General features: G+C 35.9%; 1 protein-coding gene across 4 annotated transcripts in view; it reads left to right on the top strand.

Moving 5' to 3' along the window:
* The first annotated feature begins 18,251 nt into the window (after positions 1–18,251).
* Positions 18,252–25,406, top strand: part of LOC143238226 (serine/threonine-protein kinase Sgk2-like) — a 60,602-nt gene continuing 53,447 nt past the window's right edge. Inside the window, exon 1 of one of the 4 annotated variants that reach the window (XM_076478276.1) lies at positions 18,252–18,333. The gene's annotated coding sequence lies outside the window, so the exon portion shown is untranslated. Of the gene's footprint in view, positions 18,390–20,034; positions 20,188–25,406 lie in introns of those variants that run through there. The other 3 variants (XM_076478277.1, XM_076478279.1, XM_076478280.1) reach the window with 3 other exon arrangements.

Genomic DNA, 25,406 nt, shown 5'->3' with positions numbered 1-25,406 from the left:
GTCATCTACTAACCAAATTTAATATTTACCTCGTTTAAAGTATAATATGTAATATCTTTTCTTCAGTTCATTCATATCCTAGAAAAATGAATTGTACAAAATAAACAAACAAAATTGTTGTTTTTTTTTAAATTTTGCGCTAGCCCTCCTTAATTTAGCACTGTAAGACTAGAGGGAAGACAGCTAGTCATCACCACCCACCGCCAACTGTGGGATTGACCGTAACATTATAACATCCCCACGGCTGAAAGGGCGAACATGTTTGGTGCGACCGGAATTCGAACCCGCGACCCTCGGCTTACGAGTCGAACGCTTTAACACACTTGGCGATGCCAGGCCTGAGAAACAAAATCAGTTAAGCTGAATTATAGAAAAATTCTTTATTGGTTAATAACACGACTTTTTCCTTTTGTTAAATAATTTTTATAGTTACTTTTATCTGTTAGTTTCTGCCAATTTCAATTGTCATCCTTTTTAAGAAATCATCTTGTAAATTGTGCATCCGAGTTTGAAGAATCAACTTAATTTACGGAAATGTGTGTTATTTATGAACATTGATATGCGCTAGAAACATATCAGGTGTCCACAGAACACAGATTCTGATGGTGTTATATGAAGAATTTAGGAAGTAAAGGCTGAAAAAGCGTGTACAAACACACTAAATAGCCAAATAGGCAATGTTGAGTGAGTATATTTTATTTTCAATTGGTCGACTTCGAGTTGATTGAATAACTTCTAGTAGTTGCTTAAGTAGTGAGCAGGTCGGAAACTCGACATCCACACAGGATAAAGACAAAAACAAGGCTTATGTAATACTACACAGTTATTTCAATCCAAGGTCCTAGTACAGAATCTTATAATTCTTAGATTATCTTAGTTCTCTGTTTGTAATAAATTTAAAAGCTTAGCAATGAACTATTGGTTATCTGCTCACCACAAGTATTGAAACCCGGTTTCTAGCAAAGTAAGTCAGCAACATACTGTTGCGCCACTGGAGAAGGAGGCATATTATCTTAAATGAAAGATCATTCTCACTAAACGTATCCAGGGAATATAAACCTACGATTCATACTACATTATTCATAGTACCGTGTTTAGGTACGCGCAGCCTATGCATTTGCGGGGTGGGAGGCGCAGAGCCCAACGGGGTCGCATGATACATATCCCAAAGATTTTTCATTTTTCATATAAGCAAGAATATATAGTCGATATGCATAAGAAAATATATGCGTAGCAAAAACTTCTATGACAACACCGACCTTTATATCCTGTTTTCTTATTTTATTTATTTCCAAAATCATTGCAGCTCTTGCCTCTTTTTCTTCGAACGATTTTATTAATTCTGTGATACATTTCTCCTGTAAAAAGAACACCAGCAGAACATGATTCTATATATATATGTGTGTGTATACACTCTTCCTACGACGAAAAGGGTTTGAACTTTTCCTCCTGGAAAATGAGAAACATAATTCCTTCTCTATTCATTCAACATATTTATATACATTTTCAAGATTTTATTAATTTAACAATTTCACATTACTTATTACATTTAATTTTCTACATACTTTTCAAAAAGGTTTGCCAACATACTTTACTTAAATACGTTGGACAGTTGAAAACACAATATACTTGTTTTATATCTAAGTGTCGTAGAAATTTCTTGACTCGTTTTCCGAGGGTCGCGGGTTCGAATCCAAACATGCTCGCTCTTTCAGCCTCGGGGGCATTATAATGTGCGATCAATCCCACTATTTGTTGGTAAAAGAGTAGCTCAAGAGTTGGCGGTGGGTGGTGATGGCTACCTGCTTTCCCTCTAGTCTTACACTGTGATTTTTCAGAATTCTGTTACAGTTTAGGTAATGTACAATACTATTCCAGCTAGTGTAGAAACATGAGTGATTGTTGTTTTAATTTTGTATGTAAATTTTAAGTTGTGTTTACGACACAGCATTAGAAACATAAGAAATACTGTATGCACAAGAAAAATAGCAGGTAGGTGGAATTATTAAATTAGGCCTAGAGCTCAATAAATAAAAACACGAAACTTAAAGTTTAAGAAATTTTTATTAAAAACAATAATTAAATGCAATTTGTATTATTATGTTTAAGGGACGACCTAAAATATCTCTCCAACTAAAAGAAAGCATTAAACCAGAGTGAAATGATCAAAAATCGAAAAAAAAAAAACAAAAAACAGAAGTACTCATATGTTATATAAGCCCTGAAAAATATTATAAATTTAACGAATGTAATATATATTTTTATTTAACTCTGCACAAAACAAATACAAGCGTAAAAATAAATAGAATCGGATATGGCATTTAAACGAAAGTTGGCATAATATGAGATAAGTTCAAAAATAGAATTGATTCAAAGTTGAATAATGGGTAGCTGGTCAGTGCATTTAGTCTTAAACAGCTATTAAAATTAAACATACAATTCAAATAAACACTAAAGCTGAAGAGTAGTATGAATCACAAAGTAGAATGACTGCTAACACTAGACAAAATGGTTTAACATAAATAGCGTATACTGAAAACATGTTATTGAGCATCAACTATATGCTAAAACTGAATATAATAAACTGATGAATCACAGAGCTTAAAGTATTAAACTACGCAAAGTGTAACCCAGTATAATCAAATTGAAGAGAAAAGAAGTAAATGGAAAATATAATCTAAATACACATAAGTGTACATGATGTATATAAATTTCTTTTATAGAAATGAAAGAATACTGATGAGTTTCTGTTTAAATCATTGTAATGTCATATACATATTCCGGCTAGATTTCAAATTCCTTTATTGAGGCACGCCACGTCCTCTTAAAGGCATTGTTTGTTTGTGTTTTTAATTTCGCGCAAAGCTACTCGAGGGCTATCTGTGCTAGCTGTCCCTAATTTGACAGTGTAAGACTAAATGGAAGGCAGCTAGTTATCACCACTCACCACCAACTCTTGGGCTACTCTTTTACCAACGAATAGCGGGAATTAACCGTCACATTATGACGCCCCCACGGCTGAAAGGGCGAGCATGTTTGGTGCGATCAGGATCCGAACTCGCGATCCTCGGATTGCGAGTCGAACGCCTTAACACACTTGACCATGCCGGGGTCCTCTTAAAGCATAGATTACCATTCTTAAGTTCACCTAAGTGAGGAACTGCCCTTATGACTTGCTTGATTCCTCCAAATGTCCCCGTTCCATATTATGAGGGTTCTGGCTTTTATCCACTCTACTGACTGGGCCTGGCAATGGCCAAATGCCAGAGCTGAATGATGAGTGCAGTCTATTTGGGGCCAAGATGCCAAAATCTTTTTCTTCCTATGTTCCTTCGGTCACTGACGTTCAGGAAATATGTTTCCTTTCTCATGTCTTACTGACACGTTTACCATTCCATATTAAATCATTGTACTTGATATAGCCTTTGGACGTATTTTTATGAGCAATGGTGGCGTTTATTCGTTTGTTATTCTCTTAGGCACTTTGAATAATCAGGTGGATGCATCTCACTGGAGATTCGCAGGCTTCTAGGACAAGGTTGATATGTCCTTGAGGATGATTGTCTACCAATGCCATCTGCTAAGATTCGGTTTCATGAATACCTCTCCTGCTTCTGTTGCTTCATCTTTTCGACCCAAAGCCCTGGTATCAGTGACCAATATGAAGAAATCAAGTTCTACTATTAAAAACAAAATATTATATTTTCTGTTTCAAAGTCTAATAGCTAGATTAGGATTTAACGACTGGTCACAAATCAAGAAAAATACAACCAATTTTGAAAAATTATGGCTTTATATAGCAAATAGCAAGAGTAGAAACTCCTACTCAACTGTAATTTTCATAGGCCAGATGATCGGAAGCCAATGGGAGGACACATATTGCGACCATTCAGGAATAAGCCAACTTTTCCTAAGAAAATATTATTTACACAAAATATAGTATATGTATTGTATTTCATAGTATTAATTGTTAATGCATTGGTCCCCTCTACTGCAAGAATGTATTTTGTTTCAAGGACTAGTGAATATGCAACAGTAACATAATTCTTATGGAACAGTGCCCGACAGCTGTTCTAATCAGACCCCTGGCCACATAAGAGTCTGGCAACAAACTTTTAAGTCAGCAAAATGAGCTATTTCATATAAATACTTGTATTTTCCTACCACTCTCTTAAAGTCACATATTAATAAATGTGTACTTCAAACGAATCATATCATTCATTATTCAGTATCTACTCTGGTGCCATAGCGATCATTGTCGACATCTTTCACACTTTCCACATGTGCTAAAGAACATTCCAAAATTTTCAACATACCCTAAAGAGTTAGACTATTCCAACTTGATTGAAATAATAAAATCAATCATAGAAAAGTATAACATGAGATAATCCTAGCTGCTGTATATCATACAGTTTAGTCAGTCCAAACTCTTAATTTGTTTTCACAAATCTTTAGAAGACAAACAACAATAACGGTTCCGTAAACCATATTCAAGTGCAATAAATCCATTGTTATTAACTTATACAGGTCTCTATACCATATTTTAAAATGGGTGTGATTCAAGTATAGGAGAGCATGGTAAAGTTAGTGCAAATACATGGTCTTTGCACAACCAACTTACAATAATGCTATAACTAAATGCTAAACATTGAAATTACAAATGAGAAAAATGCCATACATACCCAAACGAAGATATATTTCTTACTATTTAAGGAAGAGTAAATTATGGTAGTATTTTTAACGAATACAAATCTAATTTCATTTTAAAAAAAAAAAGAAAATGGCTAATTATACGCTTTTAGAGCACTTATAGACTTTAATGTGAAAGTACAGGAAATCTGCTCTGTACAGATCTGACCTTATGTTATGTAATGTTTATACGCTTTCAAGGTATATATCACACTTGGATATTTTTATGATATATCTAGATAATTTCACCCAAAGAATGAATGTAATTATGTATTATCTTGGTGTTAGTATTAGAATGTTAAGGATGGCATATTGAAAAACTTATCTGTTAGTGTTTTGTGCAACAGGTAAATTATGTTTCCAGGGAATAATAATTTAGTACTAATTAGCTCTGGCTCAAGAGCAGTGCAATACTAGGGTGGAGCTTGAGGAGGGAATCAGAGTATCTCCAATTACATAATTGGTGTAATATGGTGCATAGTATTGAGTTTAGTCCATTGTCATCATGTAATACATTGATGAAATAAACGCATGAAACACTCTTTCTTGTCCAGAAAGCAGGTAAAACATTAACTCAAATATCTATCTATGAAATAACGTAACTATGGTGTTAGTTTCTAATAAGAAACGTTCAACTCTGCAACTTTCCTGGAATGGTTTTAGACATGACGAGTGAAGTGGAGAGAATTGAAATTAGAGGAACTATTAGTGTTGTTTTGTTTATACCTAAAGTGAATACACAGCCTCCAGCACACCTAAAATCACCAGTTGATGACTATGTAATACACGTCTATTCAATGCAGCAGGTAAAGTACAATGAATCTTTTTTGATCGTGCTAGAGTGTTCACCATATTTGACGGCTGAATGAGCTGGGCAACTGTTATTTCCCTTAATATATATCTAGGCAATACGTGTTTAATATAATACTCAACAAGTAAGCTTTCCCGGCCGGAGCACTAGGGATAAAATCACCTATGAAATATAGCTGATACTAAAGAATAGAATAATACAGCCTTAAAAAATATAATAATCTTCATTTGTGGTTGTCAGGAAGAAAGCAAACACACCACTGCACTGTGTTACTTTTAAATAGATGAAAGTAGTGACCTGCAATGATACCTTCCACGGCTGCAAGCAGAGTGGAAGATGCTAATTGGTTTACCACTTTAAATGTGGCTTTTAGATACATGCAAGTCGAATTGGATGATGAGATCTGACAAAAAACTGGTTTTAGTTTTTTATATGGTTCGTACAGATTATGTCTCTTACAATTCATCCTGTGCAACGCAGTTGCAAGTATCAAGAGGCTAATGGAGATTTCACTGAGAAGGCTGCAATGGGAAATATATCTGATCTATGTTGATAATGTTTTGGTCTTTAGCTGTACGTTTCAAGCTATTATTATTGAAAACATGAGTATTGTGCTTCAATAATTAAAAAGTTAAAATAAAAAGAGGTATAAGCTTATAGATGTGCAGTTAGAGTCCATCGGCCATTCCGTGAGTAGAAACGAAGTCTCTGCAGACACTGTGTAATTTGTTTGGTTTTCAGTCGCATTATCAGTGTTTTGTGACCAACTTGGAGGCATAATATATCACAAGATCTATCATTTTTTCTGGCCGCACCTGTGTTTACCAGGAACTTAATATTTATCTCTTGTACCCTCATAGGAATTACCAAGCTCCATCCAGCTTTGAGAAAACTAGGCTGAGTGTCAAACTCTTTCCTAGAACGAGAGCCAGGTTCATTAGTTTGCTGAAGCATTTACCTCCTGCTTTGGTTCTTCTGTACCTTTTGAGCCATTAGTTGAAAATGATTGCTTTGTCTACTCTGTTGTTTGGTAAAGTACAGGTACTGCTGTTTTTCACCTGCTGAATCATGGGTTAGAACCAATAGTTTATTTTCCTTTGTTACTCAACAAAGTAGGGGATATTTCACTTATAAATGACCGAATATAACATAAAAGACGTCCAGACAGAGGTATCATTAGCATAGACTGTAACATCTAAAACATGGGAGGAATAGGATAGCTCTTTCTATTCACTGGAACTTTACATAGTTTTATCACAGTGGCAGGATGTTTGGGTGGCTCTAGTTCAGGGGTGTGGAGGAATTTGCATAGGAATGTTCAACCAAGTTGCAGACATGACAAATGTCACAGCATGCTTATCCCTTTCTACCAATGGCTGAAACCTAACACTTCATATCTGGTTGTGAGATATGTATTTCCAGTTAGAGAGAGAATGTTTGTCATACGAAGATTTTGTCTCATAATCTTGCCAGGAAATCTCAAAATGAACTTACCTTTGCAATCAACTGAAGCAACTACAATGTAAGCTTTTCCACTCAAACAATTAAAGATGTTAATGCAATTTTAGTGGTGTTCCTTTTCTAAGCCTTGAATTGGACGTGATGGGTTGCTTGATTTTCCACTAGGGCAAATTGACAAAACAACTTGGCATGACTGTGTTCCAGTCTTCTCGTTTCATTTGATCCAAAGGCCCAGTGGAATCCAGAGCTAGACCATCTGAGTTCAGGATGAGACACTGGTTTATCTATTTCTAAATTTAGTCATTCCAAGCATTTACCTGATTGAAATGCTTCAAAAATAATCTAGATTTTATTTTGCCATATCTTTAAACATTGTGGGTAAAGTCTGCTTGTTACCCTCACAGGAACCTTTGGCGTTAGCCAAAGCCTCTCTCTTGTAAGTTCTCGACCAATACCTGGTCAACATATGACCAATGTCATGAGTATGAAAAGTAGACAAATTCAGGGACTCCGACATTTGGTTCCGGATAGAAAAGTGGTGAGATGTTTTCAGCAGTGGATCCTAAAGTTGTGCACGACCTTGGCAGGACACCTCTAAATTATTAAAGTGTACTGATTGCTCCATGGTTCACTTTCCTTTGCCATTTAGTATCTACTGGATCACCTGACAGGAAAACTTTAACTGGCAGAGGTTTTTCCATTATCAGCATGTTCAGTCTTTCTCGACTTATCTTAGGTAATCTTGACCAGAGATGAAGTTTTGTTACTCTGACTGGAGATGGACTGGGAATCTTGTAGAGATTACTTTATATAGTCTCAGGCTTGTCATGTAACATTGCACTTCAGTGACTCTCAGTTATATGTGCTTTTCTTGAACCAAGACCAAGCATCAGGAGCAATGCCTAATATGCCACTCTGATATACCAGAATTATCTAATCTTCCTGAGTCTGCAGTTGCAAAGAGCTCGATTTTAGGAACATTCATAATATTGGAAAAAAGTTATATATCCAGGAAAGAACATATCTTAAATTGTACAACTTTATCATATAACCAGCTCTCTTTACAGCAACAAACTTCCTTCTTAGTTGTAAACACTTTTTTTCACAGAAAATGTCATTCTATTGTTAACAAGCGTTTTTTAAAACTTGTTTAACTTACGAAAAGTTCGAATAAAGACAATACAGCTGTTTGCAAAAATACAGCATTCTATAATAAGAACCTGTAGTCACGAAGCCAACATTTCTTATTGCTACCTTCTCTGTGGTATTACTGCACTCTGCAAAGAAGAGTATATATATATATAAGTTAATTTAATAATTTGAGGATTGGCAAGATAAATTGCAAAGTAATACGGAATTTAATTAAACTGACTGAATGAAAGCAACGAAATAAACGAACTGGATACGGTTTGGAACACAAAATTAATATAAATTTTTATCTAAATTAATGAGATAATAACAGTATATTTATTTGACATAAAATGGTTGCCTTCTAATAAACTCGTGAATTTATTAACTACTTTTCTTCCTTCAAAATATCTTCATATCAGTCAACTCACTTGAGATCCTGTCTGGTATTATTTTAACTTATCCCGAAGTACAGTGGTACCTCGGTTCTCGAACTTAATCCGTTCCAGAAGGCCGTTCGAAAACCGAATCAATTTTCCCATAAGAAATACTGTAAATTAAATTACTCCGTTACAGACGTCCAAAAATTACGCATTATAAAGCATTTTAAGTAAAAATATTGCTTATTTATATCTGTATAATAATACATTTTGTTTGTTTGTTTTTGAATTTCGCACAAAGCTACTCGATGGCTATCTGTGCTAACCGTCCCTAATTTAGCAGTGTGAGACTAGAGGGAAGGCAGCTAGTCATCACCACCCACTGCCAACTCTTGGGCTACTCTCTTACCAACAAATAGTGGGATTGACCGTTACAGTATAACCCCCCCCACGGCTGAAAGGGCGAGCATGTTTGGCGCGACGGGGATGCGAACCCGCGACCCTCAGATTACGAGTCGCACGCCTTAACATGCTTGGCCATGCCGCGCATGTATAATAATACGTACATGCATAAAGTCAACCACAAAAAACTATAAACACAATAAAAAAACAATAAATGAAAATTTAACTGCACTTTACCTGTGCTGAGGAGAGCTAATGGCGTAAGTGAAAGGTGGTGAGGAACGTGGTGAGTAGGAGGGTTATTACTGTTTGGAAGGTGAGTCACCTTCCATAAAAACGTCAGGTAACTTTCCTTCTGGGGTTCTTTCTCTATTTTTGTCTCTTTGCACTGCTACAACCTGTTTGAGACTCAGTGGATCTATTTCTCACTAAAAACTTGTCTAATGAGGTTTATTTCTGCCTGGTACCCTCCCAATGTCTCACCACAGTATGTATGCCACTTGTCTTCCTAAATTTTTCAAACCATCCCCTACTAACCTGAAAGGCATCACTTGTATCAGCACTCGTTCCAGGGGAGTTTTTCAGGAGGTCAGCATGCAACTGCTTTGCTTTCTCAGAAACGCTATCACCAGCTAACTCTTTTTTCGTTTACCCAAATCAACAACAGTTTTTCTACCTCTTCCATTGTTTGTGATATTTGTTTGGTAAGCACTGTCACTCCTTTTGCAACATCAGCACCTTTGATGACCTCGTTATTTTTCAGTATGGTGCAGACTGTAGACTTCGCCATACCAAACTGTGTAGCAAGGTTAGACACGCGAACACCACTCTCATACTTCGCTATGAGATCTTTTTTCACCTTTATTGTAGTTCTAACAACTCTTCTCCCCTCGGTGTGGATTCCTGTACGTGGTGAGGGGACCTCCCAGGGAAGGTTCTGTTCTATCTGGTTACCTTCTCTGGGATCTAAACATCCACCCACGTGTTTGCCGTGCGTGGCGACCCGTGAAGGGGAGGAGAGAATCCTGGTGGTTGAGGGGTCCAACCCTAACACACCACTTTGGCCTCGAATTCCTGTAGACGGGCGGCCTTTGGGTCAATCGGCTGGTCCACTTGGGCTAGAGTCAACCAAGTACCAGTGTTGGAAGTTCTCAACGGGTTTTGTGGACATTGTGCCTGATGCTGGTGTTTGGGTATAGTGCTCACGAAACCCTGGCGTTGCTGCATTGTCCTTGCGTGACTTTGTAGTGCGTCCCCTTGTAGGGCTCCATGGTGGGTGGGGTCAGTGGGTACCGAAATTTTTTCTTATTCCTATGGATCCTCTAAAAAATTTAAATAAAATTGTAAAAAAACAGTCAATGGGTAAGCGACCACGTCTTGAATACTCAGAACAGCAATCTTCAACATCAGTAACACACGTACCTCATTTTCTTATATTACATTCTCTTTTGGAAAAAACCTTTAGGGCAAATGTCCCCTTTTTTTATTCAAAAGGCACTAGAGGGACTTGCTGGCTCTCCAAAGTCAGTAAAGAAACTTCGATCTGGTGACATATTGGTTGAAACATCCACATCCCAACACAGTGAACTCCTCTTGAATTCAAAGGCAATTGGGGATATACCTATTGAGGTTACACCCCATGCTACCTTGAATTCTTCACGAGGAGTTATTGTTGAAAGGGATTTGAAGAACGTTCCCAAGTCAGAGATTCTCGCTGGTCTCTCCACTCAAGGAGTTTCTGCAGTGAGGCGCATCTCCACTCGCAAAGATGGAGTTACACTGCCAACAAATACCCTCGTTTTAACATTTACTTCACCACGTGCACCTGCCACCATCAAGGCAGGTTATCTCATTTGCAGGGTTCGGCTATACATACCAAACCCTCTTCGATGTTTCCAATGTCAGAGATTCGGCCACTCAAAGACATCTTGTCGTGGTTCCCTGACATGTGCTCGTTGTGGAGACAAGGACCACGATGCCTATGACTGTGACATGAACCCACATTGCGTAAACTGCAATGGTTCTCACCCCCTCTTACTTTCATTCTTGCCCAAAATGGTTGTAGGAAAAAGAGGTGCAGCGTTTGAAAACGACACATAACATTAGTTATCCTGAGGCTCGGAAATTGCTGTCCACAACTCCGTCTCGGACATATGTTGCTGCACTTCATTCCACAACTACAGTGGGAGTGCAGACAGATCTCTCTGTGCCTCCAAGAGAATCGTTTTCAAAACAAATGAAAAGCCTTTTGACCTCCGTGGTTAAAAAGGTTGATGAATCGACTTCCACACCCATCTCTGTTCCTCCCATACCTTCCAACAAACCTCAAGATCCACGTCCTTCAGTTTCAAATACAGGCATTTCTTCTGATACATCTTTTTCTCCCACCACAAGAGACAAAACAATTATTCGTTCGCGTCCTCAGTCACTGGATTTCCCTTCCAATAACAAAAATCTGCCCCCCGACCCAGAGCAGGATCCATGGAGGTTAATAGACCTCCTCCGACTAAAGACAGTAAAGAAAAAAGACGTGGTCGTAAACCGAAGGGTTCTCCAGCCACCTACCCGTTCTTAAAAATGGCCACCTTGATACAATGGAACTGTCGAGGTTTACGTTCTAATCTGGATTATATCAAAACGCTGATTGCTTCCTACCATCCTGTTTGTCTTTCTTTACAAGAAACATTTCTCAAAACTGCTGATACTGTCTCCATTCGGCAGTTTTCTCTGTACAGAAATGACAGGTTGTGTGATGGTCGAGTACATGGAGGGGTGGCACTGTTGGTTGATCAACACGTGCCCACCCTGTCTTTGTCACTCAACACACCCTTGGAGGCAATAGCCATCCGTGTTTTCTTGGGTCATACCGTCACTATTTGTTCTCTCTACATGTCCCCTGAAGAGACATATGATCAATCAGATCTTGATGCTCTCGTTGAACAATTGCCATCTCCATTTCTAATCCTAAGGGATTTTAATGGACATCATCCCCTCTGGGAAAGTGCTATTATTGATGGGAGGGGCCGATCTGTAGAGCGGATGCTCTCTGATCACAATCTTTCTCTTTTCAATACTGGTTCTTCCACTTACTTTCATGCACCTAGTCAGTCCTTTACCGCTATTGATCTCTCAGTTTGCTCCCCTTCATTATTCTCCCATTTTTCATGAAGGGTTGACAGTAATCCACTAGGCAGTGATCATTTTCCGATCCTTTTGAGAGAGACTGGCCGTGGTCGATGCCACCCTACCCGCGTGCCCCGGTGGAAGCTGGATCAGGCAGACTGGTCCACTTTCACTGCTCTCGCAGAACTTGATCCTGCCATCGTAAATCAGCCATCAATAGACGACTGTGTAGTAGCGGTAACTGACTGTATTACACATGCAGCTGCTCAGTGTATTCCTAAAACCTCGACACGTTTTCCACGATATCCTCGTCCGTGGTGGAATCCTGCTTGCCACTTAGCACGGAAGGCTCAAAAGCGAGCCTGGGATACTTTTCGTAGATATCCCACACTTTCAAACCGGGTTGCTTTCCAACGGGCCCGTGCACATGCTAGGTGGGTAAGACGTCAAAGCCAGAAGGAATCTTGGATTAAGTTCACAACCAGCATATCTTCTACCACCAGTTCCAAGATCATATGGGACAGGATTCGAAAGGTTAATGGGCACTACAATTCTGTCCCCCTCTCGATCTTACTCTCTGATGGTCAGGAGGTGACTGATGTTCGGAACATCGCTAACACTCTAGGTGAAAGCTTTTGCCGGGTATCTAGCACTTCTGCTTGTTCCTCCACCTTCCTGGCCATCAAGACTCGGGCAGAGCGATCACCTCTTTCCTTTCGAACTGACTGTTTCTTTGACTATAATTGTCCCTTTACCCTGGTGGAACTAAAAAATGGCCCTTCATCGGTCTGCCAGTACGTTTGTTGGACCTGATGATATTCATTATGACATGCTGCACCATCTATCTCCTGCTTCTCTTGATGTCCTTCTGATTGTTTTCAACCGGATCTGGCAGGAGAATGTTTTTCCTGATGCCTGGCGCCAGGCTATTATTTTACCTTTCTCTAAGCCAGGGAAATATCCCAAGATTCCTTCAAACTACCGTCCAATTGCTTTGACGAGCTGTCTCTGTAAGACATTAGAAAGGATGGTTAATGCTCGTCTTGTTTGGTTCCTTGAATCAAACAACCTCCTCTCGCCCACTCAGTGTGGGTTCCGTCGACAGCACTCCGCCACAGACCACCTAATTCGTCTTGAAACATCTATCAGAGAAGCCTTTCTCAACCGCCAACATCTTGTATCAATATTCTTTGACATAGAGAAGGCTTACGACACAACATGGAGGTATGGCGTTTTGCGAGACCTCCATACATATGGGTTACGTGGCCATCTACCCATGTTTATTAAAAAATTTTTAATGGACAGGAGATTCCAAGTTCGTGTGGGTTCGACACTTTCCCGTTCTTTTGTACAGGAACTTGGAGTCCATCAAGGCTGTGTATTGAGTGTTACACTCTTCAGTATAAAGATAAATGCCATCACTAAACAACTTCCTCTCACTGTTGCGAATGGGCTGTATGTCGACGACTTTCACATCTCATGTCAGTCGTCAAACATGAGATATATTGAGCGGCAACTACAAACCGCCCTCAATTGTGTACGGAAGTGGACTCTGGCGAACGGCTTTAATTTCTCTCTCTCCAAAACTGTATGCATGCACTTTTGCCGTCGACGGGGTATTCACCCTGATCCTGAACTTCATATTGGTGAAGATTTGCTGCCATTGGTCCCGGAGACCAAGTTCTTGGGGCTTATCTTTGATCGTAAACTGACCTTTATACCACACTTAAAGCAGCTTCGGGTCAAATGCACAAGAGCACTGAACATCCTCCGTGTTCTCTCTTCTACCAGTTGCGGGGGCAGATCGCTGTTCAATGTTAAAGGTATATCATGCTCTTATTAGATCGAAACCCGATTATGGATCAATGGTCTATGGCTCTGCCAGACCCTCGGCCATAAAGATGCTGGACCCCATTCATCACCAAGGACTTCGACTCTGCATTGGGGCTTTCCGTACCTCTCCAGTTCAAAGTACATACATTGAATCTCATGAACCTTTTCTACACCTTCGCCGTTTGCAACTATCTTTACAATATACTTCGAAACTTCATTCCTTACCAAAGCATCCCACCTGGAAATGTGTTTTCCTTCCTCGGTGGGCAGTACTTTTTCAGAACAGACGATCTGTCATTGCTCCGTTTGGCCTTCGCATCCGGGCGCAATTGGATGAATTGGGTCTGTCCTTGGATAACATTGCAGATTCCACAGGTTGGCCCATCCCACCATGGCTTATTACAGCCCCCAAATGTGACCTTTCTTTCAGTCACCTAAAAAAGCAGATACTCCAGATTGGAAGTTCCGTCTTTTATTCAATGAATATCTTTCAAACAATCATTCAGTTCCCATTTATACAGATGGTTCCAAATCAGGTAATTCAGTGGGCTCTGCTATGGTTTGCTATGGGTCAATAGTTGCGCGCAGAATCCCTTCTACAGCTTCTGTGTTCACTGCTGAACTGTATGCCATATCTCTTGCCCTGGATCATATTGCAGCTGAGCAGTACTCCAACTGCACTATTTATACTGATTCGCTTCGTTCTATATTGGCCCTGAAATCGCTTCATGTTGGCTCACATCCTTTTTTCGCTGATATTCAAAACCGACTGGCCCATTTCTCATTAACAACTACTTCTATCCAGTTTTTCTGGATACCAGGCCATGTTGGTATTCGCGGGAACGAGCTTGCAGACATGGCAGCTAAATATGTCTGCTTCAGCACCATCACTCCTATGCCTATTCCGTACATGGACTATGGTGTTGTATTCAAGGCTCGGCTCCATGCTAGCTGGTAGTCCACTTGGAGTGAGCAACGTGACAACAAACTTTTTCAAATCAAACCCAAAATTGGACTTTGGCCATCTAGCTTCCGTAAAGTTCGGAAGGAGGAAGTTGTTCTCACTAGGCTACGCATTGGTCACAGTTTTTCAACTCATCATTTTCTTTTATCTGGAACTGATGCACCAATGTGTAGTTTGTGTAACACTCAAATCACTATCAGCCACGTTTTACTTTCTTGCCATCGTTACAATTCTCAACGACGGCAATATTTTAAACATATTTTTTCCCAGGGTCAGTCTGTAACATTGGACAGAGTTATTGGTGATGGTGACTTTGTCCACCTTGATAATGTTTTTAATTTTTTTAATGGCCATTAATCTTTTTAATCTCATTTAAGTGTTGCATATTTATTCATTACACCTTTTTAATTGTTGTTCCTTTTTTACAGTTTTAATCTATCTCCTTCAATTTGACATTGGACAATGGCCAGAACATTAAATAACTCGACACCAGGACTGGAAAGGCCAACTTCAGGTGACTAACGCTACTGTTTGAACTATCCGTTTGAACTACTCGTTAGTCGTCCTGGCGAGTTGTTATTATACTTTTGCTGCATATCATTTCACACTTTTACTACTTAACTTTTTAGTACTGGCCACATTGACTCATAACCCGGAACCAGGACTGGAAAGACCAACTTCAGGTGACTGACGGTGGTTTTTATACTTACCTGTTAGTCTTCCTGGCGGGTTACGATCATTACCATTCTGCTACAGGTAGTTCTTTACAACTTTGTTGACTGGATGTCAACATTGGTTTTTACGCCATTTTCTGTTTTAATTGCCGTTTTGCTTTTATCTTCAATTACTTTTACAAATTTTACTTCATTTACTTGACTTTTATCTTTTTACTGGACATTTGGCTACTCATTGTTACAATTTTGCTATGTATCTTTTGAAACTTCTATTCTTTTACATTTTGATACTGGTTGCTATGACACATAACCCGGAAACAGGACTGGAAAGACCAACTTCAGGTGACTGACGGTGGTTCTTGAACTTACCTGTTAGTCTTCCTGGCGGGTTATGATCATTACCTTTTTTGCTAGAGTAAATACCTTACAACTTCTTATACTCTGCCTTCTATCTTAACATTGTAGACTAGGTGTCAACATTGGTTTTATACTTTTTTGTTTTACCTTCATTTCCATTTATGTCTATTGCTACATTTATTTATTTTTTTATTTTTTTTACATTTTTACCGAATGTCTGGCGCAGATAGCCTCGCTGCTTTGTGCCATAAAACACTAAATCAATCAATCAAACAACTTTTCTTTTTGGTTTGCAGCTTTCATTATCCTTCTATGACCCCATGGTGGCTTATTTAATCAGAATGTTTAGAAAAAAAATAAAAAATAAAAACGAGAACGTTCACAGCAGATTTTAGCGGAGGTGTGGACTGAGCGACAGGTGCGGATAAAATGTTTTGGGCAAGCTTGGTGTGGGCCTAAAATGGTCGAAGGGTCGTTAGAGTCATCAGTCAGGTTATTTCGGGGGTTCGGGCCACGACAGCTTGGTTCGGGAACCGAGTTTATGTTCGACAACCGAGACATTTTTTTCTCAAACAATATGTTCGAAAACCGAATTGTTCGAGAAGGAAGTCGTTCGAAAACCGAGATACCACTGTACTAGATTTACTTATAGCGACAAGCGCTACCACGTGTTTAGTCATTCTTATTCAAAATAGAGAAGGTCGATGCTCATACATATCATCTGCTATACCACTGAAAGACACTGTTGTTGACTACAAAATTGCTGCGTTAGAGCAAAATGCGAGCTGGATAGATCAAGTATTATCTTTAAAGAACAATAAAGAGACAAAGGCAGCCAAAACAAAGTAATCTTACTTTTTTTTAAACTGCTTGTTATAAGAAAAAATGCATAAATTTACAATAAATGATATTTTAAAAAAATATGTATGGTAAAAGAAGAAAATCGATGGTATGGCTGGGGACTACATTTTCTCATTTTTACATGTCATACTTATTTAATTAAACTCAGTAAAGTGAGTTCCAATATAATTTTATCCCTCGTCTACTGCAATCTCTGTTATGATTTAATGAGGACAGATTTTCAATTTTTGTTAACAATGGGTCCAATTTTATCTTCACTTCAAGCTCAGTCAGAGTTAGAAAAATTCAGTTTAACACTGTAGTACATTATTTAATTTTTGTTGTGTTTCTTTCTTTCTTTTGTATAAAATACTAGGAAACAATGACGTCATAACGTCAAAATTATTATTTTTCTCTGATTGGACACTTAACATTTTGCTTTATAGCTTTCTCAGAAGGTTCTACTAAAACAACAAACAGCAACTGACAAATTTGTTATTTTCCCTAAATTGGGTACTCAACGTTCCGTTTTGTACATAGCTTCTTCAGGAGTGTTTCCTAAAACACAAACTGTAACTCACAGTTTTCCACAGCTGCAGTTGGAGTTTTAGTGAAACACCACTGAAGAAGCTGTGAAGCGAAACGTTGAATGTCCAATTAAAGAAAATTAAAAAAATGATGTTATAAGTTCGTGAATTTCTAGTATTAAATTGTAATACATCTGCCGACTGTCATCTGGCTATTATCGTCGCTATCCTTTATTTTTGCCCCCCGCTAGTACAGCGGTAAGTCTCCGGTTTTACAACGCTAAAATCAGGGGTTCGATTCCCCTCGGTCAACTCAGCAGATAACCCGATGTGGCTTTGCTATAAGAAAAAAAGACACACACACTTATTTTTATAAAGTTTTCAATGCACCTGAGAACGTAACAGTGTCACTATTTTGATTTTCTGTATGGTAACTTGTTCTACAATACAAATGCCAATGAACAATAGCATTTTCAGCTTTCAAAATTTGTAATGGAATATCTATTGTTTATATTAATTTGCTCACGATGTTTCTCGCACAAACGTTGAAATATTTAACTGAAACATTAAAAACAAAAATAATATACTTTGCTTTTTATTTTAAGTCGATGCATAGATATATTATACATATCTATAATATGTATTATACATAATATACACGGATAGATAGTGGTTGTTTTGAAGTTAAGCAGAAAACTAAGCAACGGACTATCTGTGTTCTGCCCACTACGGGTATCGAAACCCGGTTCATAGTGCTGAACGTTCTCAGACATACAGCTATGCTAGAGGGATAATACACATTGTGAAGCACAAGTTTATTACATAAAAAAAAGGATGGATAAAGAATTATAGCATTCAATGACAGCTGAAAACAAGCAGCAACGTTGTCAAATAAGTACTTTAAGTATATAACAACTCCAACATTGCAGGATGAGTAATATTATAGTCATTCAAGCAAGAAAACAGTATTTTTAAAATGTGTAAATGCCACGCAACATTGTTTAAAATGAAAATATAACTTTTTGTTTCTGATCTGCAAAACAAGATTAGTTAATATTTCTCAGAAGTTTTGAGGAAACTTGTACAACTGTTATAGAGGGCTGTGAGTGCAAGGAAGTTGTTTATTGGAGGGGGTGTAGGCAAGGTAAGATGTTCTCAATTTTGTGTTACTACTACATAACACTATTCTTAATTTAGGAGGTAACGTTTGTTTTAAAAATTATAATTAATTTTAGTTAGGCAAGAACCGTGGTATTGATTTAACTTTGCGGTTAAATACTGAGGAATTGCTACATCACAATGATAGTGATACTGGTAACTGATATCATGATAATGATATCGTCTAGACTTAGAAATTAGTTTGTAGAGTGTGAATAGTCGCTCAGCCTAACATTTCAAACTTTGCGTCATTTGACCTATATACGAGACTTTTAGGTTACACTTACTGTTCATGTAGGATTAGGTTAATATACTTTCCTGGAAGTTTTTTGACGAAATAACACAGAAGAGCATGAGACTTCTTGGAACGAATATGAATTTTAAAATATATCTATCCCATGATCATAAAAAGAATTAAATATGCTTAACCATATTTAACATAATATTCTTTTTAAATATCTAGTTTAACTTACGGTGGTTGGAAGAATACTATCTTCATAATAATAGTATTACTTTTAGTATTACAGATGTAGCTCTTTAAATTCGGTATTGGAAGTTTACTGGAGTAAGTTAAATAAAAATCTCGTGATGCACATTTGCGATATAGTTATTTTAAAATGTCTTTCTACAGATTGTGAGTTTTTCTGAGCATCATGCTTATTTAAAAAACAAGTATTTGTAAATTGTTTTTATAGGCATGTTAGTCTCATTATATCAGTTTCAGGGATGTTTTTATGTGATAAAAGCTCTTCATGTTCAATTTAATTTAACAAAGATAAAAAATTTATTTTTGGATATTCAACACGGGTAAATGTTTTGTCTGACTGCTTACGTAGATGAGGTAAGGGTGTGAATTTTGTATTAAAAATAATATTAATAGGTTTGAGCATTAAGTTTACTCACTTATTGGATAGAAAAAACAGAAGATTTTTGCTGTAAATGGAGTTAATTCAAACTACATTAATGTCACAAGTGTTGCACTTGGGGACTGGTTGAGGACATTTGATCATTTTTATTTGTATTGGTGACATAGATGAAAGAAAAGTCAATAAGTTACTTTATTTTATTAATGATATTAAAGTATTGGATGCTGCTAGTTGTGAGTTGGTTGTCCTAATTTTTCAAAATGACTTAGATTATGTGGGTAAATAAATCACCAATGGCTTGAAATTATAATAAATTTAAGGAAATGCCTCTGGGTTGTAATTTAAATCATAATTTCAACAGGAATGATCTTAATAATGTTATGGAAGAAAAGAGATATTGGTATTCCAGTTGATTAGTTTCTTGCACCACACAAGCAGTGGTATTCACAGCAGAAGCATTGAACATGATTCTAAAGAGAGTGTAATTTTAATGTGTAAGTGGCTGATTAAACCACTTTTGGAGTATTGTATTTTGGTTTTGAGCTCCTTGTCTTAAGAAGGACATTGAACTGTAGGAAAGGGTTCAAAGGAGGAAATAGAAAGGTTGTCATATGATGTCAGGTTAATATAACTGAAAATGTTTTCTTAAAAAATTGTTAGAAGGGATTTGGTTGAGACATTTATGATTGCTAAGGAAATTGATAATGTTTATGTATCAACTGTTTGTCCTACTAAATGGTGAGGATGGTAGAAATAGGGAAAACAAATATAAATTTGTCAAGGTAGGAGTCACCTTCAGTTGAGATTGTTTTATTTCTAATAGGGTGACTGACCTTTGGAATAGTTTGCCTTCATATGTAATGGATGCAGTAAATATAAGGCAGATTAAGGAAAGACTTGATAAGTATTTGAATGATAAAGGCTGACTTTGCTTTTATATTTGTGTGTGTGCATGGAACAGTCTCTATGGGCAAGTAGGCTCCTTGTTATCTTTAAATTTGATTTGTGTTTGAAAATAACATTTTTAACAAGTTTTAGAGCATATGAAAAGTTCAAAATATTGTGATTGCAATGGATATTTTGCAAATCTTGTTCATAAAGAAACTAGAGTAATTTCTAAATAAAAACATCAATATGCCATTGTAATTTATAGTTAAAACTTTAATACCATACTGTTGTTATAATTTAATACAAGCAAAAACTTATTATAATCCTTATTATATTTTTAGTTGGCTGCTTTTTAATTTTACAACAGAATTATACTTTGAGATATAATGAGATGTAGTTGACTGAAACTAGTGAGAAAGGTGATGAGAAGAGTAGCTCAAAATAAAAAAAAAATTGTATTTAATAGATATAATTTAAAACATTTTCATGCTTTGTTGTGTGTTTACCATAACTTGCAGGTTTGAATACTTTAATTGCATGGATTTGTAGCATTTTTTTAAAAAATTCATTTTGCAGTTAACCAAACTGATATCCTCCTATCAATCTCATCATTAAATTGAATAATTGTAACTTGCCACCTGGAACATAAATTTAACAGCATTGTTTTCCAACTTTTATTTTGAGCTACCTAAAATTTGAGTACAATATTAAATGATGAGAGCTAATACAAGAATAAGATAACATGGTTGATATAAGACAGTTTGGTTCTTTACCAATTTTTCTAGCAAATCCATCCTTGAAAAAATTGGAAAACTACCAGTTTTTTTTTTTTCCAAAATGCTGTACTATCAGTTCCCATCTTAAGTTCCTGTGAGGTGTGGACTTGTTATCTAGGTGTAAAAGGTGTAATCCTTGCACACTTTGATTGTCATAGTATTCTTGATAAGATGTAACAAAAATCTAGATACAGCTAAGAAAATCTCATTGATAGAAGTTTGGGGAAAACTTGTAAATTTTATTGTGGGGTGATTGGATGGGAGAAATTAAAGCAATTATCAGTAAAGTGCAATCAAACTGGGCAAGTGTAACTGGTACATTGCCTCAGTATTCAGTAGTATGAGTAAAGAAATGATTCTTGTTGTCATGGATAAGTCACTCAAGCTGTTGAAATAGTGCTTTGTTGCAAATAATAAAGCTAATGGAATTTTATGATTTATCAATTATGAGTTAAGAGTGTTCATTATCTCTTTCAACAAACCACTATTTTGGTCTCATTTGTGTGTAGTTTTGGTTTTGTTATTTACAGTATTTTTGTACTTAGTGTTCAGAGGAGATATTATGCAATTTTGGAAGTGGAAAGATAAGATATATAGATAACAATCAAGTTATTTTCCATTGAGAAAAGTAAGAAATGATCTTATTAAAATGAAAATATTATCCAGGGACTTCATAGGCAGAAGGTTTCTGATTTGTGCTATATTCTGAAAATAATAGAATGATAGTTGTAAAATTCAAGCTATGCACCAGTTGAGACAGTAGTTTAATTTTCCTAATAGGGTGACTGGGTGATGTAATGAGTTTCTGTCACTAACAGAGGAAGCTGGCACCTTATGGGAGTCATTATAAATGTTGTGGTATAGAAACCTTGAAGCTTAATACAAATCTGAGTAGTTTTCATTAGTCTGTGGTGATAATGAGAATGCTGTTTATAAACAGTTTATAATGAAATAATGAACTTATATAATGTAAACAAATCTATAACTACAGTACTTTAGTTTTCTTAATTGGGTAAAATGATTTTAAATAAGCCTTCAAAATGTTGCATTTATTATCCCAATTCTTCTGCAAGTGTTAGAGCTATGTATCATACAACAATAGCTCCTTTTTTTTTGCATTTATAATTGTTTTAGTTCTATCAGCCCTGCAATTATTAAGTCCCCATGTACACCAATAATAAAAATGAAGACTAGATAAGATAAATATTTTCAAGTACAAAAGATTCAAATGTTCACTAACCCTAACAGTAATACATTGTGCAATCTTGCAAAAAAATAGATTGAAAACCATTGCTCTTTTCTCCTTTTTCAGGTATAAATCTTGTCAACCTACTTTTTTATTAAACAATGATAAACTGTTTAGTTTTATTCCTGTTTAATAACAAATTCATTATTGTCATTATATTGTAGTGTTGTCAATATGAAAAACAAAACAAAATGATAAAATTAACAATCAGCTTAGTGGCCCTTGTAAATTTAAAAGCTTTTAAGAAAGAGGGTAAGAACCTACATTTTCTCAAGACCCTTTAAAAGCAAAATGTCTGTGAAATGATTTTCCACTAACTTGACCCAAGCAGTGTAGGTTGCTATTATTTTTGGTGTATCCAAAGTTCACAAAATTGCATACCCTTTTATTCTATTTTTCTCAGCTGTAGAGTCATGTAATTAGTCTCTAAACTATTATTCATGATTTTAAATTCCTTACTTTGAATAAATTTACTATAATTTATTCTGTCACCTTTGCTTCTAAAACCTGTAAGATTCTCTGCTTGTCACTATGTTATGGCTAGTTTTGATATTGAATCTCTCTGTCCTTGTGTTTCTCTTGATCTAACTTTAGATTATTTCATGTCTCCTGTTGTTTTATCTGTATTTTGGTCTAGTCAAGATTAATTCTTGGAACATATCATTTATTCTACAAAGTTCAGTCATTTTTCATTTTCTTTTCAATGATATCACTTATTACCAATTAGATTAACTCTTCTTCTGTACATGCTTTGCCCAGTGACAGCCTATAGTTTTCTAAGCTACAACAAACACAGTTGGCTATAACACTGCCCAGTTGAATTCAAACCTACCTTGTAGAGATGGTGTGTTGATCATACTTTTTTGCTGTTTTGAATATCTGGTCATATTTTTAAATTTCTTTCTTACCAGAACTTGCAACATTTTAGTACCAAGTTCATATCCAAACTTGTGAATATTAACCCTAACCTCTCCTTGACATCAGGATCACTAAAGTGGGCAATTGTTTACCTACCTCTGCTTTTCATAAAAAAAACTTTTATGTGCCTTAACTCTAACTTTAGTAGCTTTATTCATAATTATTTCAAAGAAACTTTGGTCATGTTACTTTAAACCAGAGTTTTAGTCTTTGCTTAAATTATTGTATTTTAAATGGAAGAATTACACTTCAGAACAAATATCATCTAACAATGGCTATCTGATTTTGACAAGCATTACTTGCAAATTTCTTAACAACAACTTCCAGCTACTTGCTACTTTACAAGTTGTCCCCAGATTTTCCATCAGTATTTGTCTTTCTTTTAATTACTTACAAACCTTACAAATTAAAAACAATTTTCCTCCTTAAAATACTCACTTTTAAACTCAGATTAATATATAGATCCAGCTTCCATGTTAAATACTTATTTTAATTTAAAGACTGAATAACAACACTTGTATGTTCATGGTCCTTGTATAAGTTTAGATATATATAGTAAATGTAAGGTCAGTGAAGTACACTGACAAAGTATCACTTACAAACTAGTTTGTGAACACTAAGGACTATCCTGCATTACTTGTAATCCATTATCTAAGCCAGCCATTCAACTATTCACACCTGAAACCACAGGTCACAATATTTCATGTAACAATTTCTCTATCAGTACTAAGACTTCAGACCATGAACTCTACAGTAAAAAAAGCTTATTTGTAGGCTGTCAGGCTTTTAATGACTTTTAAATGTTTGTAGACATAAAATTATTCTAAATAGCTTCTCTTAACACAAAGCCATTTGTTAAGAATAATTATAACTTAATGTCTTGTGTAACCTGTACTACTTCCTGTTTAAAACTAAGTATTTAAAGTAAATTAGTTACAGAAGCTAATATAAAATTAATTAATAATATAGTTATAATATTTCTAGATTTATCTAAAGATTAAGTGTATTCCAAAACATTAAAAAAAAATCAATGTGGACTCCACTTGTATAGAAACAAATAGGTAATTTGAGAATTAATGTATTGATGAACAGACACTTTTGTTTAATCTCTTTCATAGCCCTGTTTTAGTGAAATAATAATTATCAAAGTTTCCCTTAAACATGTACACTTCATCTTCCATATGTGTGTTTTTGCAAATGAATGTAAGATGCAAGTAAATGTAATTGTGGTGAAGAGATGTCATTCATGTTGCATTCTCTTTATCCATGTTTTTTAAGCAGTCTTGTTCTGGGAAACTCCTGAGAAGTTTTGTAGCATTAAGTATTTTTTTTAACTCTGGTAGTTAATTTATTGTAAGTGCAAATGTGAAAATTTCAAGGTAACCTTTTTCTTTTAGTGTATGTTGAGTTGCTTACAGGTCAGTTGTGCAAAAAAGGTATGATTATTCAAGCTAGTGTTCAACTGTAATGTACATGAACAAGTAATTATGGTTAGTGCCAAGATGTGAAGGTTATACATGTACATTAGGGGATTGTTAGGTAGTTATTTTATCTTGTGTGCTAAAGGTAATCTTTTTTCCTTTCTGTCAAATGATAAATGTTCATGCAAAAGAATACAGTACATAAAAAGCCTCTAGACCTACCAAAATGTTTTGGTCTATAATTGGAAATGTAAGGCTTACCCTTACTTTTTTGTGCACTACACCTGGAAATGTTTCCAGAAAATATATGGATAGTTCATTTTTACCACAGTTTTTGCTCATATATTTAACTTTTTTAGTATCAAAATACATTTTTCTGGACTGTTTTAATTCTGATTAATTTGATAAACCTGGATTGTTAGTATGTTTTCAAGTAATGCTAGTAGTTTTTTAATTTAAGAAAAATAAAAAAAATAACAATTTATGTATGCCTAAGTTACTTGATAATTTCAAACTTTTGTTTTGTAAGATGGGAAGAACTATACAAGAAACTAAAACAACTTGATAAAAGTCAATGAGATTATCACTATACTCACTCAACAAAAGCTTCAAAAATTAAGCTAAATGTGGTTTTTCACATCTGCTTTTATGCTGTTTAAAAGTTAAAACAATTTTAGTTTAAGTAAAATGCAACAATTTCAAGAAAATCTTTCCATGAGTGTAAGATTCTAACCAAAAAATAAGATTGTGCAAGGACAAGTTTGCATCTGGACTTCCAGTTCTTAAAAGTAGTGCCCTAGTTTCACCACTCAGGTTTCCATCAAGCAAGTTTAACATCTGAATTAAGTCACTTTTAATTAGTTTTTATTGCATAAAGACAAGTTTAAATTGTTAAATATTTATTGATAGTTACTGAGATCAGGCACTTTAGAGCCTGTTTGTAC

Source organism: Tachypleus tridentatus, chromosome 13 (assembly GCF_004210375.1).
Source record: "Tachypleus tridentatus isolate NWPU-2018 chromosome 13, ASM421037v1, whole genome shotgun sequence".
In the NCBI taxonomy this organism is placed as follows: domain Eukaryota; kingdom Metazoa; phylum Arthropoda; class Merostomata; order Xiphosura; family Limulidae; genus Tachypleus; species Tachypleus tridentatus.
Note: the sequence above shows the minus strand (reverse complement) of the source record. Positions and strands in the feature narration are given on the sequence as shown.